Genomic DNA, 21879 nt, shown 5'->3' with positions numbered 1-21879 from the left:
TAATAGTTTTCAAGCCAAACAGAAAATAAGGTATAGAATCATCTTCCTTGTGAGAAAAGATGCGGCAAAGTAGTTAATGAGAATTCAGTCACCATACTGATTTAAAACATGCCTGACTTCCTACCTTGCTACTTGCCATTCCTAACATTGCTACCTGTTCAAGATGAAACACCCAGAGGAAATAGAATTCTGCTCTCACATATACACAGCACCATTACTTTATTTTAATGACTAACACGCCCTGTTTAATAAAGCCCTGGCATCAACTTTATTACATCCTGTACTGTTAATGATTTGGTAGTCACCTAATGCATTAATCTTGATTCATGGCTCATTTGAAATATTTATCTAGTACAAAATGCTTAAGTGAAGGTCAGTTGCATGCAAATCTTTAAAGATAAATTGCAAGTTTTGTCTTGCCTCTAGCTCTAACTACCTACAACCAGCTACACTCCAAGACCCATTGAGTACTGAAATTCCTTACTCTGCATCCAGCCCACACACATTAGAAATGTCTGAGGCTCTGATCTCAAGCCACTAAAATTCCCTGAAGGAACAGCATCATTTGTGGATGATCAGGAATCAACCTCAAAAGGTCTTTGCATCATTCAATGGATGAAGCAGAAGCCCCTATTACTAAGTTATTAACAAATATAAAGTGAGAAGTGTTGATATAGGTAAGTTTAGAACTGCTGATTCAGAAGCACATCAAAAGATATATGGAAACAGCTGAAAAGCACAGAATGGTACCTACAATATTGATAGGCACCAGTGACCCTGGCAGACAGGTAGGAGACCAGTTTATGAGATGGTCCAGCAACTGTGGACAGCAAAATGAGCCATACGGCAACAAACTTAAGATTTTATTGCTGAAGGAAGGACTTTATTTTCAGTGTTTTTTTGCATTTATAAAGGAACATATACAAATGTTTTTATCTGGTTTCATCACAACTTCTCTGACAGTGAAAGTACGTACTGGCCCTAGGAAATGCAAGTCATAGGACTATAATGGGATCTAGAGTATAGGCATAGGGATGAAGTCACTGGAAAAGCTAGATAGGCCTTTCTCTAAGAGTAAAAGGAGTACACTGAATCCCAGCCACAACTGCTTCTACAAGCCTATTCGAAAGCCACACAAAACAAGGTAAACAATACAATGCCACGGGCTGTGAAGCCTGTAACCAGGTTTTTTGCCACTTTTCCTTTATGTACCTCAAAGTACCTAAGAAACGTCAGTACTGCTTCCAGCAGCACTCATTTCATGTACTACTTCTGCATGTGGTATGGGATTTTCTACTGGAGCACTTCAGCATGGGTTGTTGGCTGCAAGATGTTGTTGAGGCTGAAAGGTAGCTGTAAAAGCTGTGGTTGGTGAGGATGAATCCTACATAGATGTCTTCTTCTCTACACTTTGCTAGCTTTGCAGCTGTTTTTGTTCCCTGTGCACTGCCTAGTGACATGAATCATGGAACAGAAGGAACGCTTTAATCAGTAAAGTGTTTAATTGCTAAAAATTATTCCACAACCACAAACTCACAGCCAAGAGACACCATTGTCACTGAAGATGCATTATGAGGGAGAGAGAAGAGTTTTGAGTGTCATTAGCAAAACAATAATAAAATAACCCATAAAAATTGAAAATATGATCCAGTGAGAGCATATAAACATAAAACAGTGTGGTCCCCAAGATGGAATAATTTATCATTACAGATAATTCCATATAATGTGGTTTAAAATAGCAAGCTATGTTTGTATTTTAAGGTGTGCAGACATATTTATTATATGAAGCCAGTCTACTCATATTGCTTCACGAATTCAAGGAAAAATGCATTTTCCATCAAAATGAATTGCATTAAGTGATCGCTAAACATTGAAAAGAACAGAGACTATTGCTCTAAAGCAAAAGACCTACCTGGAAACATATGTGAGACCATGAATTTCTAAATATTAGACAGTGTGTCATATAGCAATGATTAAAACAAATCTGTTGCAGATCTGATCTTTTATATGCAATGCTTCCTTCAATACTTACTCACCTTGCTACGAAGATGTATGCAAAGAGCCCAGCAAAATAATCTGCCTCAGCACTTCTGTTATAATTAAATGCAGTCACATGTTGGCACAAGTAATGACCACCATCTGTTCAAATCCACGGCTAGTCCGTCCTTCACCACAATCACAAACCTCCACATGTCCAGCAAAATATCCATTACCAGCTGATTCTCCAAAGCACCATATGAATAATCTGAATATGCAACATGTTTGTTACAGATGAGTGCTAATGTATACAGCCTCTAAAAATGCTGGAGAGCATTTTTAGTACCAAAGCATCCAAATCCCTGTTTTGGATGCTTTGATACTAATAACATTAAATGGGTAAAAGAAAACACACTAAATTACCTGGGTTGCAAACTCAGGTCTCAGGAATTGAAAAAAGCCAAGACTTCTGTTGTCTCTTCAGGCTGAAAGCATTTGGATGCAACATCATACCCTGGTTATAGAGTATTTTTGCCTAACTCTATCATCTAATTTATTTCGCAAAGTTTATTTCACACTGTGGGTATGCTCAATTGCAGCTATTTCACTGTTTTGTCTCCATTTGTACATCTCACTTGTTTACTATTCACCACTCAAATATCATTACAGTAAAGATTTAACTCCTTTGAAAGTTTTCCATTAGCATGTCTCCACCCTTAGACAAGGTCTGAGCACTTGTGAAGGCTGAATTCTCCCACTGCTCACATGGTGGATTTGCAAGCTCATGTTCCACCTACAGAACAAAGCTCAGCACTTCAGCATTGCTTTGAGCTTTCCTTCCTGCCTGGACAGACTGGGCATGGCTGTGTCAGAGTGTATCACACCCCAGCCCGCTAATATCTGGACACCACCTCTTCTGAGACTTGTGCCATGGACAGCTCCATTGCTCCAAATGAGAAGGAAATAAACAGAGAACATTCCTGACCCACTTCATTTTGAAGATACCGTTTGTACAGTCATACTCGTATATGATCAGTTATTATTCATGATCCCTTCTAGGTCTCCCAATGACTAACTAAGCATCACACAATGTATATTCCCCGTGAAATGACACACTGCCACACATGTGGCAATGACATCATCATTACTGAAAATATTAGGAGCTATGTTCTGCCTGACATATGTAAATTCAAGGGAATGAAATAAATACCTTGTTCCAAATTATAGTATCATCCATCTAGACTTTCTGATAGTCCTGAAAGACAGATGGTCTAGCAAATGGCTGTATTCATCATATGGATACATATTAACTCCTAAGACTTGTTAAAGCAGCAATATTTGCAGCAATGTCAACCTGCAGGTGTGAAAGGGGTTTTCTGTAAAATCTGTAAAATTTCAGAGGATTCTTCTTTCAGAGATTCTTCACTATCAAGAAGTAGTTTAACTATAAACTGAAACTAGTAACTGATTTCCCACTAGTAGTGATGAGGATGTCAAGCCCAGACTCCATGATTCTTACTTTGAAACAACTCTTTTAGACAGTTGGAGAGTTGCCTTGCTCCCCAAACTGTGCATCTGGTGTTCCTGGGAGAGCATTGACTGTCATGAGACAAAAAAAGTGCAGAGGAGCAGCTAATGGGAGCAGTATGGTCAGTACTCAGGCCTCTGTCCAGCCATACTATCAACTCATACATATATATATGCATGTGCTGCAATGTGTAGGCATACGAATACATTTGGGAGATACATCTTACTGCCTTACAGCTCAGTCATAGACTTCACTGGTGCGTAGTCTTACAAATGGCAAGGTTTTGTGTATTGTATACAAGTACAAAACATGATTCTTGACATTCTCAAAGCATTATCTGAATTTATCACCTAACAACTCTTACAACAAATAATCACAATTAGTTCTCAAAATAGGAACTCTGTACCATACTCTTTTTAAAGGAGAGGAGTTTCTGAAAACACATACTCTCTGAAAGAAAAAAAAACCCACAAAGTTAATCCTTACATGATTTATTATCCTTTTCATCTCATGCAATAATTCAATTGCTCTTTGTGTCATCATCTGATCCTACAGGAGCTACAGACCTTTCTCTTCTATATTGCCCTGTTTTTAGCAAAGGGAGGAAGGGATGCAGAATTAGGTCCTGACTTCCAACCAATATTGTCCCCAAAGCAAAATACTGCATTCTGGCTGCTTTGAATTGCCATAATAGTAGGTGGCATAGAGAAAGGGAATATTTCTTTTGTAAATAAGGTTAAAGTATGGTGCTTCAGTTTTTCATTTGAAGAGAGAAGAGAATTTCCTTCTCCCAGTCTTACTGGATTCAGAAAGTCACCCAATAGGGCATGCAAGGATGGAATGCAGAGTATCTGTGGAAAGATCCATACGGTACGTGCAGATGGGATTAATCTACTCACTCCCTAGATGAAACTGCAGTTTCACAGAAGTTCTCCTAAAACCACATTTATTTGGCAGTAAATAAGATGACTAATTGCAAAGGATAGCTGCACATAAATCCTAGGCTGAATTTTTGGCATATTTCTAGTTGTCATATAAAAGAAAATGACATACTCTCTCAACTAATTTTTCCTAATTAAATGCAAAATATGACATTATTCCTACTACTCTTCTTGGAGGATATTAAAGTTATTTCAGTTTAACTATCAAATGCAGCATATGGTTCCCTGATTACTGGTATAGTGCGCAGCAGAAGTCCTGGGCAGATGATTTTAGGATAGGATATGACTGTGCCTCCTACTGAGACCTAGTCAACCCAGACTTGAAAACTCTTCTGTACAGGGTTCTGTGAAGGTTATGTGGCCCTAAAACAATGACTACAGGATGTAACATCAAAAAAACCCATAACCCTACACCAGCATTACAGTGCAAGACATGTTCTGCATCTACAGTGGGAATTTATTTTTGCTGCCTTTACCTACCTAAGAGCTCTGTCATTCTATTCACATAATGGGAAGCAAAATATGCAGTTTTATTAATTGTTTAACATCTACCAAACAATATAATATTTCCCATGTGGAAAAACACATGCTAAGAGGAAAAAAGAACAGCCCCTTTCATCCCTCTCTGCCCGCCCCCTTCACCCCCAAAACCCTGTAATTTAAAGTGCAACATTTCTCAGCACTGGACAGAAAAGATACTCAAGTAAGAGCTGAACACTGTCACTTGCCCTGACTGTGAGCCTTTCTTTATGCATGAGAATTCTGAAGTCTAATGAGTATGCACAGAGCATTCCCACTGATTCACCACCACAGAGAAGAGATTTGGCTGGGATTTCACCCAGAAAACAGCTAAGAAATATCAAAATACAGGTATGGGAGAAGCTCTACTGTGCTCCAGGATTCTACCTTCCCTTTGTAATAGAGTGATCTCATGTGACTGCAGCTATTTTCCTTGCCTTGCTGCATGTAAACCATCTTTTAAACTGCACTTTTCCATTAGGAAGCTCTCCCAGACCCAAGGAAAATATACTGCAAGCCAGGGCTTTTCCTTGCAAATCTCATACACTGAACTCCTCTGCTCTGCACAAGAGACTAAAGCATTTGGATACCATGGCCAAAAAAGACAGAGGAGCACCATCTTCCACTTTTTTTTGAGCCTTGCCAACCCTTCAGTAATCAAAGATCATGAGTCAGACTCATGCATACAACAAATTATGGAATTACTTGAATATTTTCAAACAGAAAACCTAAAATGTATAATTAGCTTTCTGGATTTGATCACTCCAACACATTAATTTCAAGGGCTTTTTTGTTCTCTTGTTTAACTGCTTCAAGTTGAGGTCTGCATGTAGCCACTTGCCTCCTGCCGTAGGGACATCAAGTCAAATGTCAAATATTGTGAGAACTGTGATAAAAACCATGGCTTACAACCCAGCTAAACTTCCCTCTCCACTCATAATTTACTAGGGGAAGCCAAGTAAGCCCAGATCTGCCGCTCTTCAAATCCCACTTGAAACTTGTGAAGATGTCTGTAGAATGCCCTTGACAGTGGGAGAGAAGGCTGCAGTATATGTAGCAACTGTGTGTCATTGGGATTTTAATTAGATGGGTCAGAAACACAAGCAACAGGGAACAGACCACAGAATTATGAGAATATAATCTTTTGCTGGTTTTCCATCTTCACGAATACATCTCAGCCTAGCAATGCACTTGGGCCATTGACTCATCAATGCCAAAGACAAAATTTAGGATCATGAGATCTACATACTGAGCACAGTTACACTGACAGTCCTGAGATGCTGGCTACCCTTGGAAATCTTAAAGTCAAAACCAGTCTCTTCAGCTCAGAGATACTAATCTCCTTTCATTTGCTGCTGCTTAAGGAGTGTCAGCAATGATAGGACTGCAGGACACAAACCTTAGATGCTATTTAAATATATCAATTTAGAGGGAAACATCAGCAAGATGCAGCAAGAATATGAGCAGTTCTATCAGCCAGAAACATTCTATATCTAAACCTTGAACCTTCTAGAGAAATAGTCAGACTCAAAGAAACAGAAAACCTCTGTATAATTCATCTTCATAATCTTGATGTGTGAATTTTATTGCTGACATACTACCACACTCCTGGCTTTTATTGTAGCCTGATTCCTGTTAAAGGTGTCCATTTGGCCTTGTTGAGGTATAATGCAATAAAATCACCTTTTTCTTTTTATTTCTTTTGCAGTGAGTAAGGGACCCAACAGCATTCTCCTGGTGGGAAGCTAAAAGCTAGACCTTACACTTGTTTCAGCACTGTAAATCTATTGCAATACCATTGATTTCAGTGACATATTATGTGATTACATCTAGAGAAAGCTATAGTTGGTGGTGCAAGCCCTTCTCCACATATAGCTGGAAACTGGGAAAGTGTTTGAGAAAATACAGCTGTACATTTGCCCCTTTTTATACTCTTCTGCAGCTATCTGCTACTGACCATTGTCTGAGACAAGGCACTAGACTAGATGGATCCTCTGTCTGCCCTCCTAACACTTTTTTATGTGGGTTTTTCGTAAAGCAAAATCTCTGAAAGTGCACCTAGCCTACTCATTTAGTCTATAGAGTCATGCCTCAGAATCCATTTCTTTAATTACACACAATATTTGGATGCTCTTGTTTAAGGGGAGAGATTGTAAATAATTCACTGTTTAATACATCTCAAAAATCACCTGGTATTGAACAAACCATTTAAACTAACTTGGGTTAATTTGGAATAGATAATATAATTAATTGTCAACTTCATCTGTATTTTGAAGCAGTGGAACAAAATAGCTTGTCTCAGTTCAGCACTGCAAGTCTGTGTGAAACACTGGTGTTGTATTCCTGCTTCCCCTTGCTAAGTAAGACTAATCAGCAGATGGGTTCCTTGGTTTTAGGAATGGTTTCTAAAAGCAATTAATGACAAAAGAAAAAAAAAGTTTCACAACTTCATCAATTTGATCTAGTGTCTGATTTGATTTTTAAATTGTTAGGCCTAACTGTACTACTTTATGTAAGTCATAAGGACTTGTCCTCCCTGTGATGCTGCGACATTCAGAAGTACTCTTGGGTTCACTTTGCTTGAAAGAAGCTCAAGGTACAGAGAATAACAGGAAAAAAATCACAGTCCCATTGGCTCCAGTGAAGGAAGAGTTCAACTTGCCAGACTCCTCCAGTGCCACCCGGTACAGTACCCAGGTCTCCAGTTAGTGCCACAACCACCAGATACAGCCTCCCTCACCCTTATGGAGGAAAACAGAACCCTCTTAAATTATAATACAATGCATATTTCACACACCAGCAAGGACAGCAAGCCTACCAGAAAAGCAGGTTGTCACCAGCCTTATCCCTCTCTTGACTGCTAGTGACCCAAAAGCTGAAGGATTATCAGAAATGATGCTCACACTTAGTTTTCCTAATTACTGGTCAACCAGACACAGGACCAGAGGGAATAGCCATGGCTGAGAGCTCCCAAACAGCCCACACCGCAAAAAAGATGAACTGCTACAGAAGTTAATTCCTTCTCCTGCAGTGGAGAGCTACTCTTCAGACTTTCAATTTCCTGTAATGTCCAGTCCAAACATGCTATAGATCATTATTATTTAAAACCATTTCTGAAAAAACATTTCTTTTATCTATCTTTCTCTTAGCAGGATGGCTTTCCTATCCCACAGGACCTGTGCTGTAGAATGGAAATCAGGACAGCCTGGAAAAGTCTGTTTTCCACTTCTACCCTGAGAGCAGTTTTGGAGGGTCCAGTGCTCAGCCAGGAGCACTGGTGATTTGGTTTGGTGTGATGCCAGGCAACACTGTAAATGAAGATCAGTGGCAAGTAAAGGGGCCAGAAAGCTATAAATAAAACAGTTAGAAAATGCATGCCTCCGTGGAGATATCAGAATGATTTAATGATTTAAAACTTCCTTTGCAGAGTCTTCCGATTCCCATGACTCTTTTTAGTTTAATAAAAGCTGCAAGCATGCAGATTTATTCACTAGTATTGGAAAACTTCTGATATTTCCTTAATGCTTCTGTTCCTTTAGCCATGCAATTAATAAAAAATGCCTATTTTTAGAAAAAAAAATAAAAGAAGGCTTTAATGGCACAGAGAAAGTTTGTTAACATGATTTGAATGACCCCTTAGAGATTCAGAAAACTGAAAGGTAATTCAAGACAACATAACAGTTTAGATTTCCTGATTTCTAAGACAGTCATTAACTTCTTGAGAACCTAAATCATTATTTATATACCTCTGAAGCCAAAATCTCTGGAACAATTAAAAGTCCTTTGTTGTTTTAGCTGACCAGCACAGCAAATAGCTATTGATATCACAAGGCAACTACTAGTGAAGACTCCTCTAGTAATTGGGATTTCTTTGATGGGGAAAAAAATATATAAAAAAGAAAGCTTTCATGCAACAGGATCGGTTTCCAATAGTGTTGCTGCAGTCTACTGGTGGGCTGAATGTGGCCCAGCAGTTGATGCTCAACCCATCTCACCTTATGATTCATTTCGCTGATCCCTGATTTGATAACTGATCCAGCAGCTGGACTTCTCATGAGTCCTCTGGAAACTGCAATGCACTCTCCATAAACACAAGTAGCCCAAGTGAAAACCAAGTGTGCATCTCAATGACTTACAGATTTTGGAGGCTTCGTCCATTGTGCTGTTGGCAAAGTCACACTCCCCTAATGCAAAAGACCAGCAGCAGGAGTGACAAAATCAGAACAGATCCCTAATTAATACAGTTTGTCTTGTTGCCCTTTACTGTATCTCCAGTGACAACAGCCAAATGCAGGGCTGGCTTTCTGAGCAGCTCTGAACCCAGACTGTATGAAAAAACAGATCCCCCTTCCCCTGAAATTTCTACTTGTATGACTCAAACACTTTGTGATCATTTCCATCCTCCCATAGCAGATGACCCTGTAACACATTTGTTCTTGCAGGCTTAGTGATTAAAATAGCTCAAAGAAGAGTCTATGTGACTTGGCTTTTCAATAATTTATTTTAAAAAGACAGAAAAACAACCCCCCCATACTTTGTTGACTTGCCTGATTGGATTACAATTTTTGGCAAATGCTACCACCCAGCTGAACTTAACACCATGCTAATTTGTCACAATACTGAAAAATATAGAGCACACTTGTCGTAACAGTGTTAAAAATGATGAAGACAAAAACCCAAGCTCTTCTCTGATAATTACTAGGAATCTTGTGCTCTTTTTACAATTGAGATCTATAGAGAAATTCCCTTACCCAGTTTAAAATTTTAAGATGAGCTGAAGCAGGCAGCAAAAGTAGTCATCAAATGCTGTTCTTCCCATGCCAGCCCTGCTAACTTCAAAGAAGATGCACAGGAAATGGAGAACAATTAAGCCCAGTTTTCAAGACATGCCATCTCAATACAGAGCATCACTGCTAAACTTTATCCAGTAGCTAATTTGTAATCTCAGCTACAGAAAACTTGAGAGAATTATGAGAAATACTCTGGGGACAGAGCGGCATCCCAAATATCACATTTGATTATTAAGCTTTCTGAGGGTAAAGGGATCTAATTCAAAGCTGAAAACAACTGAAAGATTAGTTAAGATTCGTCTCTAAGCAATATTCTTAATTAAGTTTGTACTCCAGTGGGAATGCCAAGTACAGGTAAGACTGAATATATGTAAGAAGTTATGCCATAATAGTGATTCGGTATATGAAAAATTTGTATGCTCAAAGTGCGAAAAACAGAACTTTGTTCCTTTCTAATGTATAACCATGCAAACCTCCCTGGGGTAATTTTTGGACATCAGGTCCTTCTTTGCTTTTTGAATAAGGTATGACATTTTCATCATGCCAGATGCCTCTCTTTGGCCTTTTTGTGTGTTGGTAAAATACAGGGGCTTGTTAGCTCTTCAGATGCAACTAACTCAGCATTTGGATCCCCAAGAGCAACTATAATATATCTAGACAGAGAAATAGCATATGCCATGTCTTGTGCAACAAAAGCATCCAGCAACTTGTATAAGGTAACATAATATTCATCCTCCCAGTTAAAAGGGCAGAATACATTAACAGGCATGTATTTCCATGCTTCAGGTTCCCAGGCTCGTCTGGGGAGAGAACAAATGTGGCAGTAAATCCATTTGAAGAAATATTTCTAACTTTGGAGCTAGTAAAAAGTTTCTAAACAAGAGTATTGAGCCTGATACGATCTAGTAACTGAAAGCAACACTTCTGCTTGGTATGTGCCGATTTTGATGATATCTGCAGAAATGTTGTTTTATGCTTACAGTGGTCTGAACATGAGAGAGACCATAGCAATAACAATAGAGATAAAATACAGTTGAGGGACCAAGAGCAACAACTCTGAAGTAGGTCAGAAAAATTTACCAGTTTCAGAGCTCAGAGCTGAATTTGGCCACTCATATCCCAGGTGAGTGTGGTTTTTCTCCACAAGGCCAATCTGTTTTTCTAGCCCAATTAATATTTAATTGTTTATGCAGCTGCAACAAGAAAGACTAAGAGAAATCCAGCCCGTAACAGCTAACTGCTAATTGTTAGCACATTCCTTGGGGAGGAGGGAGAATGGCAAATTCCCTCATTTCTCTGCAGTTTTTAACCAGGAACTTGCTCAGTTCTTGGGGTTTCACCCACAAAAAAAAAAACAACAAAAAACAACCCCCCCCAAAAAAAAACCAACCAAAAAACCCAACCAACCACACAAACCAGGAAAAAAGAGCATATCTTCAAAAAAAAAAGAAAAGACAAACCCAGAACCACAAACAAGTCCCTCAAACAAACCACAAACCTGAGCATTTACTTAGACAGAAATATTTCTCCCACAAATAACCACAAATAAAAAGTGTAGTGCAACTTTAGTCCCTCTATGGACTCTTCAAGTCAGTGAGACTTCCTGCATCTGCTTTCAGGAAAAGCTACGTTTTTTTCCTCCCTTTGAAGACATCTCACAGCAGACTTTGCACCAGCAGCACACCCAGACCTCAGGTGAGTTTGACAAGACACACCTTCCTCTCCAAAGATTGCAACCCAAGGTTAGTAGAAGTGCTTGGATTGGTCAAAGATTGTAAAATCTTAACAAAAGAAATAAACATAAATGCTGAATAAACAAAAAAGTTTAATACAGAGTAAAAATCCTGTGATGAGATCTAGTTTACTCAAGCCTTTTACATAGGTCACTCCTACCCTATCCCCTTCGAGATGTGGCAGCTCTTTTCACCTCATCTCACCTGCCCTTCTGATATCCCCCCAAGGTCACTGGTATTGTCTGTGTCTTCTCAGCCTGGCTGAACCTCTTCTGAAGAGTGTCAGAGATGCGTGTCAAAGCAGATGGCTCTGTATTGTCTGATATCCTTTGAAACATCAATCAGGACGTGTGATACCACCAGCTAACACAGTCCTGCTTCTCTCCCTCTCTTCTTCCTTCCTATTCTTGGTTATTTTTTATTAGCAAATTAAAAACTCAGTATGTGCCATGATGAAATCACTACAGTAGCTAGCCAACACACTGCACGCATTACTTATCACAAATGTTTCTCCTGCCATTCTCATCCGCAAGTGAACCACAAGCCAAAACAGCCCAACTGTGGATAATATATGTTTTTCAGAAGCTGTTCAATACACTGAAGTTACCAAGGGATCTGTGGGGGTTGAATGATTCCCACAGCTACCACAGTGCTAAATACCAGCTGCCCATTGCTAAGACAGCCGTTTCAGCAATGGGACACCTTCAAATGAAGTAGCCAGCGATATTTCTGCAAGAAACATGAGCAATGTGGGGAGAATCGACACTGCAGAAACTAGACACTGATCATTGCAGAGTCTACATCTGCACCTTGTAATGAAAAAATGGCTTATCTTCTGGCACTGCAATATTCAGTGTACAATGCCAGCATTTATTGACCTATCCATTGTGACACAATTAATGGCAATTTGGTTCCAGCAAAAATGCATGTGATTGACCCTACTTCATTAGTCTGGAGATTATTTTACAAACTGAGATCAAAGCAGTATGATTTAACAGATGAACTACAACAGCCAATTCATTTAATCTTATTTCAACTCTGATAAACCCAGTTACCTTTCAGAGGCAATATATTAATGAAACAGCCTCTATACAAGTATTGGTACAAGATTAAAGAAAGTAAGTGTCTTTTCTCCGGATTTGTATTTCAAAGATCTCCATGTGCTTAACCTGATTGATTCAAGCACTAGGTATATGACACCACACATTAATAACACAACACAAAAGAATTCAAACAGCAGATAGCTGACTGCAGTAAGTTCTTTTTCTAAACTAGAACATCAATTTATGAAGCTGTAGCTGCAACAATATGGAGGTCTGCAGGAAACCATTGCTAATGACAGACAAGCTAAATATCTTTCAATTATAGGCTTTGGTGGAAAACCAAGTAAGGCAATTTTCCCTAGCCTTCTGCACTTCTATGTGGTGCCGGTACAGACTAAAACTTGTGTGGCCTTAGCGAAACACTGAGACTACAGAGCAGCCTTGACATTGATTTGAATGGGCCAGAGATCCAGTTCAAAGGTCAGGAGCAAACCAGACCTACAGCCAGCCAAAACTTGAGAGGCAGAACATTATATTAATAGCAGTAACAACAGAAAAGTTTTCTGACAGAACATTTGCTTAATAGAAAGTTGATTTTTTTTCCTTGTGATGTTTCCAAAATGAGTCTGCTGTTGCCTGTTTTCAAAGGTATAGTAGCCACAAACCAAGACAGACAATACATTTTAATTTGGTTCAAAGCTATTAATTTTTTCCCAGCCCCTGGGGAAGAACCAGTTTTTGGTGTTGCTTTAGAACTGCTGTAGAAAGAAAAAAAAGAGATCATTTGCACAGGACTGTGGTGGTCTTCCCATATCCTGCAGATGCACCAGGACAGCACAGGGAAAGAAAAGAGCATGCAGCCCACAGTGGAAGAAAAAAACACTAATTACATTTGGTATTTTCAAAACACCAAAAGGACATTAGGCAACTAATGAAGCTGCCTAATTCCCCTAGGCAATGTGATAATCCTAGCTAGCCCAGAAGAGTGAGACAGTACACCAAAAAACCTGCAATTCCTTCTGGGTCTGGCTCTCAGCTGAGATAGCTCAGCATCTTTACATAAAGGCAGAGCTGTTTTGCACCCATTGAGAATATGGCCCAATTTTATTAACATCAGTTAAAAATGTTCCACTTTTAACATTATCCGTGTATTCTAATGGAAAAGAAAATCTAACTCACACGTCGTTTATATACAGTACCCTGGTGACACAAAATCCACTATCGGACATGATCTGAATTAAGAAAACTATCATTCACCCTGACTTCTCATTGATCACACTTCCAGTAGAGACTTAAAATGGCTGAGAGGAACAGTTTATGCTGAATAGACTTTCAGAAACCTCCAGCATTGAAAACCAGCATCAGTCCTTTCAGGGCTCTAGCTCCTGCAGGGAGTGGGAGGAGGAAGAGAACCGGTTGGCACAGACTGAAGCATGTTATTGCTGCAAGGGCTACTTGGTTTCACCTGTCCTCCCTTTAGCATTTGTGAAGATGCATGTTATTTCTGCCTTCAGCACTCATTCAACAGATCTTGCTGGGTTGTCTTGTTATGCCATTTATTTTCTAACGGATGGTTCAAGCACAGGATTAGCCTCAGGTTATTTGAGTCCCACTAGCAGGCAAATTAGAGGTCTAGAAATATTAGGAGCAAAAAGACACTTGGAAATGAGCACTGAAAGATAAGCAAACTTGTCTCAGACCCTCCTCACACGTCTTTCTTCCATTGCAAAAGCCAGGGGGAGATTGTTCTACTCTTTTCTTACAAAGCTGAGGGATTTAATCTTACCTGGCTTCATACCTCAAAAGTATATAAAGCTTGCTCAGGGCCTATTGTTTTCTGTAGCTTCCATTTTACACTCGTGTCATACATCTTCCTTACCCACTTGCTCTGGGTGTTTTGTTGGGGAAGGGGTAGGGGTGTTGTGTTGGTTTGTTGGTTTTTTTTTTAATTTTCTTTTACAAATTATTTTTATTCTTTTTCTTTTGAAGGTAATTTGTTTGCTGGAGAGAAGTTTAGCCTGTGTCCATCAATTCAGCAGTTAAGCCTTCTTTTGTTTTCTTCTTGTGAATTTTAAAGATGTAGATTGGATAGTCTTGAATCAATGATGTTATCAGTATTGTTTCTTATTCTAATGCAAGCAGTAGCCCACTGCTGATTTCCAGCACAGAATCTCCAGTCATTTCGATACAGTTCGGCTTTAATAGACTGAATCATTGGCTGCTTTTGTCTCTTATATAAAAGAAGAATCGGCCTCAGTAATCAGAGCTAAATCTCAACACTAGGAGGAAAAAAAACCCCACTCTACTTCCCAGTGCCAAAACCCCCACGTGCCCACTGCATAAAGAGAGCACTGTTAAAATCCCTTTAGTCAATGCCTAATAACCAAAGATCTCTTAATCTGGTGAGATATTTTAACAGCACTTTGATAATTATAAACAGAAGAAAGACATACTTCACTCTATTAAATTGCCACAGAATTGTCCATAAATTGCCCATAGTAAAATTCACCTGGCAGTTTCAGTTATTTCTCATTTTTTGTACCTTTTACCATATGAAAATATTCAGGTACAGGTTCTCCCATGAGACAAAAGACATTTTTTCATTTCATCCTATTAAACTCCCTTTTCTGATTATTTTAAGGTGTTAAACACCAGCAGATTTGTCTTAATCTAAAATCTACCCTTCCCATACTCACTTTTTACCCATAAATGACAGTTTTGCTGCATTTCAATTACATTGGCTTTACAAGACACACTTTGATATGACAGACAAATGAGTCTGCTTGTGTGTATCACCCTGGTGAAAAATATTCTGTAGCAGAGAAAGATTCATGACCTTATCTCTCAAATACCTTCCCAGGTATCATTCTACTACATGACACACAAGTTCAGCAACAGGGCATGCTGCAACCGTGCAGCACTGGAAAGAAAGTACCATCTGTTCATTGGAATGGCTGTTTTTTAATGAAGGCTTGGGTTCTCTGAAACTTGGGATACTCACTTCTGAAATCATTGCTACATACAGCACTCAGGAAAAGAAGAGAAAGGAAAGCATCCTGTTTCAAAAATAATTGTTACAGTTCCCAGTGTAAGTCAAAGGGACAATGTTAGGACTTCCTACCAGAAGTGAAAAGGACTTCCTACAAGAAGTGACTTGCAGTCATTCCTGCAGGTCAAGTTATTGCTATTCATGAATCATATAATGGTTTTTGAAAGGGAGCCTGAATATCACCTGAGTCCACCCACCCTGCCAAAGGCAGGAACACCTTCCACTAGACCAAGTTGCGTAAAACCCTGTCCAACCTGGCCTTGAAATTAAGATGCTCCAAATTCTGCTCTCATCCTGGGTTTAAGTGTTAACACATTCCGTTATCATAACAGGAGAATTAGTTGAAATTCAGGCTACAAAGAAGCAAGGCCAGGCATGAAAGACTGCAACAAGGCAGTGGTCCAGCTCAGGACTGTGGCACAATGGACAGGCAGTTTGCCTCCATCTTTCCTCGACTCAGGTTTGCCGGAATTAGCTCTTCTGAGAAAATCAGTATTTATTACTTCAGGACATAACAGTTGCCTACCACATGAACTCACCTGGAAGACTGGAGGGTTTGAAGATAGATTAAAAGCTCTTGTAACACCAAGCAAGATAAAGGTGTTATGCAAGTAATGGATTTTTTTAATGCTTTTTCATGGTTTCAGGTTTCTAAACAATTCTGGTGGGAAGAAGTTTGGATTTGCTACACAAATTTCACTGTATTTACAAGAGTAATAAGTGACAAACAATTCCTAGTAGTTGAAACTTGCCAAAGTAGTAAGATACTACTGTATGACTCCAGTCCTATTTACAGGGAATCTAGCTTGTACTAGCAGTACTGGGACAAGCATGGGAGCATTGATTCACACATTCATTTTCATGGATTTCTAGAGAGAAATTGAGTTGCCCTGCAGGAATGAAATATAAGCACACTACCTGTCCTCTAAATAGGCAAAACTGTCTGTAAACTTTTCTGTTGAGCTGAACTGCTGAAGGAAGCATCAGTATTTCAGCCCCTCAGAATTACGCCAAATATTATCTATATGGCAGATAAAGCAGAGATGCCATTTTACAACTTTCTGTAAGGAAGTGTTAGGGAAGAGCAGACAAAAGAGTTTCTTGGTACCTAATGAGCAAAACCATTTGGGCTTCCATCTTCTGAATATGAGCAACTGACCCAACAGTTCCTGAAAAGTACAACCAAATGGGTGAATTTTAAAAGTAATCAAAAGAAAATGCTGCAGAGAAATATAGCTGGGAAAAAACCCCATCCTTTAAATAATGTTAACTTCCTGTTCGTCACAATAAAATGAATGAGAGATGCCTTCTCATCCCAAAATGAGAACAAATACTGTGGCTTGAAATTCTGCCACAAAGGATATGTTACAACACCCTTGCAATGTTTTGTACACGCCAGACAGGTTCCCACTGCATCATTATTTCTATTGCAAAAGGCTCTAGTCAAAACTGCTTTCACAGTTTCAGACATTGCAACTGATGCATGACCCCAGCTTAAACACAAGTAGAGCTTTATTTGAACTGCATGAAATGACTGAATATGGAAAAGAAAGGAAAAAAGAACAAAGATAATAGGAATACAATAACAAAGTCTCATAGATGCACAGCCTGACCATCTTCAAATTCAGTTTCAATTTTATTACAAAATCCAGTAGTCAGGTAATTTGTTTGTAAGCTAGTATCCATTCTTTTGGGCTAAATTAACATTAATGGACAAAAAATTTTAAGGCCTTAGCTATGTAGATGCTTACACACCTAGTTAGGATTAAGCCCTGAAAATGGAAATGCCTTCTCATGCCCAGACTGACTGGGCAGCTTGGCCTTCACAGTCATGATCTCTGGCACCTCTGGCGAAACATTCCCCAGGGTGATAAACAGCATAGTTGATTCAGAGACATGAAGCTTTCTTGAGGACATTGGCTTAGTTAAGAACTAGGCAAATCACTGAATAGTCATCAGGTGAACCTCTGGTCACTGTGGATTGACCAGTTAAATTTACGAAGGTGGAATACAGATTACTACAGGCCACAAAATTACCAAACTATTTTTGTTGTGCTTTTCTGGTATATACTGTCTATTTGTGTATTTCTGACTGAATTTTGCTCTCTGTAACAAATGATTAGACCTTAAAAATTATTAGACTGCATAGAAATAATAAAGGCTATCATCAAGCTTAAAATACATAAATGTTTTATCAATTTCTCCATACAGGAACAAATTCTGTTCCAGCTTGATTTATGAGGCACAAATTTTCAGAGCCATACACAGATGGTGTAATAGCTTGTGTCATGAGATTATTTAGTAACTAACCATTAATACTATAATCTGTGGGCATATTAGGACAGTGTTAAGGGCCTAATTCAGAACTGCATTTATTTGGATATATTGATGCAAACTTTTACAGTTTACTTATTTAACTTTGTATAAGCAGATCATGATGGTACATATCTGTTAGGAGAACATCCATTCACCCTTACTCTAAGGATACATAGAGTCAAGGGATTTCATCCAGGGAGTTGCTTTGATATCCTTCCAGTTCCTATCTGAATGACAAAACCCACCTCAATCATTGTTTCCTTGTTCTCATGGGAGAACAATTTCAAGAGAGAGCTGCCAGTAGCCTTGTTGTAAACATTCAAATATCATGTTTTATCCATTAAAAACTGGCAAGATTTGAAGATCTGAGTATCTTTTATAGAGCAACTGATAGTTCTGACTGAAATAGAGGCAGTAAACTTCAATATCAGTACAAAGTAGGACACAGTGTTCTGAGCTTCGTTTAGTTATGTTAATTATCTAGACAACTTGAGAGAAGAGTGTCACGAAGGGTAACCAAGGGAAGAGGTGATAAGGCTCATTTCCTTATCAGTTGGACAGAAAGCATAACAGAAAGAGCTTATCAGGAAGGAAGGCTTAGAAAAAAGATAGCAATTCAAAATAAAAAAGAATCTGTTTTGTCTGTATTTCTAATATCACGCAAAGTTATGTATTTTATCACAAAGCAACATCCTCAAAGATATTTTGTACATCTCCCTTGAGAATCAGGCTCAGCAAGTCAGTGATACAGTAGTTGTTCACAAGAAATATTTTTCTATGAGTACTGGCTTTTCTGTCGTTTTCCAATTATCAGTGCAGAAGTATTTTGGTGCAAAATCACTGTTTCACTCAAAGAACTCCAGGAGAATATTGGGTACATTAGAGAAAGTACATCACACTCTAAGGTTTTCATGTGTAGAGCCCATCTGTGATTTGGTTGTCAAGAACATTTTTTTCGTGGTGGCTTTGGAGATATTTTGGCAGCTTTTGTGTTTATTGTTACACATAACCTGATTCTACAAAGCTTCTGATAATCAGGTGGGTGAGGTTTGGGAGAGTTGTTAAAAAAAGGATAAAAGAAGAGGATAAGCATATGTTACTTTTTCAATGCAGGAAGTAATCATGGAGTGATTTTCTGTATCCTGCACGGGATAGTAGCATAAAACCCCTAGACATTTTCTAGTAGTGTGCTCAAGTGTGCTATTCAGGTGGTTTCTTCAAAGAGATAATTATTTCCATAAAAAAGTATCTTGCTGCACGAAAAGTTGTACTGAGATGGCTGAAATGGGCTATGTGCACTTTCCTCTCAGTGCAGATGCAGCAAAGTCTAAGTACATTATGAGCATGGGGTTTTGCATAATAGCGTGCTGTGTAGCAGTAAGAGTGTAGGCCTGATGAGTTTTCTATGAAGAATACTTTATAGATTGTTCTTTTTTTCTGTTGAACACGACACCTACAAAGTTTTCCTGATATAGGAATATTCTTAGGGAAATTTGATGGAAGACAAGGTAGTTAAAGAATTTGTGCTGAAAAGACAGCGAAAAGACTTACTACCTGTCATACTGGAGAATTACATGTCCTGCTCTTTTCAATCACATTAGTAAGTGGGTATATACTTGCCTGCTATCCCTACTGAAAATTCACTCTGGATGTCCAGCTGTGATTTTATGCTGCTTTACAAAACCCTAGCAGCTATTAAAGTACATTTGCTCAGGGGATTTCATTATGTGAATATTTCAAAACCTATTTGTCAATGAACATCAGAATCGCCAGTTGTTTCTTGGAGGTCAATTCACACTGAATGTTTGTTGCCTTCCTACTGACAGCTGAATGACAAACCAGTGCAAGCAGAACCATTTGAAGTAATAGGAAACGAACCTATTTCTATGCTAATATGTTTGAAACACTGTGTTTCCCTGACAGTATCACAATGTTGGAGTTTATAAAATGTCTACACAATATTTGTTTGGTTGCTGTGTTAATAAACAAAGATTCATTATTCTAATTTTGTCCTTCATTCTGTGTAACCTTTGCAGAAAGAAATAAAAGCTCATAAATAACAGTAGTGATAAATTAGCACAGAGAACTAGACATATTTACATGGACACAGACTTCATATTGAAACACTAATTACTGCAGGCAAATTTAGTTTTTCTTTTAATCAGATTTTACAGGTAATTAGCAGTCAACTAAGATTAATTACAATTTATTTTGTGTTACTGTCATCTTTTGGTCACAGAAAGTTTACACAGTATTTTATTCGCCAGATGCAAAAGCTATCTCTTACATAGACATATGAAGGTTACATTAGCGTGTTTTTAGTTCACCACACACCTCTTACTTGTCTTAGAAATAGGCTTTTGCATGGGATACCTGTTGGGGCTTCAAAGGGGCATACCAGATCTCCAGCAAGCCATTCAAAACTCCCACAAAGCTGTAAGATGTTCCACCCAACCAGACTTCTGCTTTCTCAGCTGCACTCAACAGGGTTATCAGACCTGTTCAGTACATTCAGTGTGAGACTGCACAGTCAGATTTATGCAGTTCTGCAGCCTGACACTCCTTCCCCCAGCTGCTAATAAGTCCTTCAGCTGTTGACAAGCTGTACTGCACTGTGAGGACAGGATCTGCCAAATGTTCAGAGAGGCTCATATAGCTGGAGGGCTCTCCAGTTGTATCTTGCATTACAGTCTTTCCAGTCAAGCAAACCCATGCACGCAAAATATCTCACACCATGGAGATAAAGGATGCACCCCAGGCAGCCCTGGGGATATTGTCTGGGAACTGCCTTCATGAGGCTGGGGATCTTATAGAGACATCAGAATAACAAGCAAGCCCGTAGATTAATGGCAAAATTTGGATCTGGGAAAGATTATGGAAAACTCAAAGTATAATTGATTTGCAAATATGTAAGGTAACACCTTGACAAGGTTGCAAATTTTGGCATGGAACCAGGTTGCACCATGCTGAGATGCTCTTGCCTTGTTTCATACTTAGACAAGTCTATAATTTTTGTCTGCTTTCCTCTCTCCTATCACAATCCACCTGCTGTCACTACTCAGAAGTCTCATACAGGAGCCTCCCTGCCTGAAGGGCTAGTGCTCCCTGGCTGAATCAACCTGATTCACCAAGGCTCACTGTCAAGTTAATAGAGCTACCAGTTTCCATCTCCTCCCAGGCCACTTTGCAGAGATGTATGAAGTCCCTGTCTTTCTTCGTGCCCTACCACATCAAATAATTGAGTTCACATTACGGATGTTATCCTATACACAACCAAAGTGCCTCCTGACCTGTCACCAGTCAGGAATGAGAAAATGGAGAGCAAAGGAAATTATATTTTAGGCCTCGTCACGTATAGTCAGCAATCAGAGCTGCTACTGAAACCAGAAAGTACAGAAAATCACATCTTCTGAAAACCTGTTCAGAAAGTGAGCTGTAAAGGTCAGATACAAAGCTCATAGGAAGCTCATGGGCTCCAGCCTCTCAGAAGTCATCAGGGCATAACTCTAAATATCCTACTTCCTGGGAGCAGGAGGTTTGAAAACAGTATTTGGGGTATACTTCACCTGAGGTGTAGAACCGAGAAAAAGGTCTACCAAATAAAAGACAGAAGCTGAAAGACAGAAATCATCAAAAATGGGTTCCCAGGAGAGCCACGCTGCCTCTGTGCAAATGAAAACCTCACTGGTAAGACAATTCTGTGAGGGGGCAGATCTCTCTGTGGAGCACCAGTGGCCCAGTTTCCCACAGGCTATATCTCATGCAGATCCCAAAACAGAGTGATTTTTTTTTGGCTTCCCTTAAGACTTTGTAGGCATGGTAAACTCTAACATGTGGGTGACACCAAGACTTTGTGAATCTGGGGACACAGATGTCATAGTCAGATGGACAAGGTAGGGGCAAAGAAATGTGGAACTGATCTCTCTTCCTGTCACATGCAACTTGTGCTGATATTAGATGAGAAAACAGTCTTTGATGAGTTT

At 39.1% G+C, this 21879-nt stretch overlaps 1 protein-coding gene across 2 annotated transcripts in view; it reads right to left on the bottom strand.

Annotated features, from left to right (window-relative positions):
- The window catches only part of DPP6 (dipeptidyl peptidase like 6), a 412441-nt gene that overhangs the window by 201167 nt on the left and 189395 nt on the right, over window positions 1-21879 (bottom strand). The window lies entirely within an intron of this gene.

This window comes from Melopsittacus undulatus, chromosome 1 (assembly GCF_012275295.1).
Source record: "Melopsittacus undulatus isolate bMelUnd1 chromosome 1, bMelUnd1.mat.Z, whole genome shotgun sequence".
NCBI lineage: Eukaryota > Metazoa > Chordata > Aves > Psittaciformes > Psittaculidae > Melopsittacus > Melopsittacus undulatus.
Note: the sequence above shows the minus strand (reverse complement) of the source record. Positions and strands in the feature narration are given on the sequence as shown.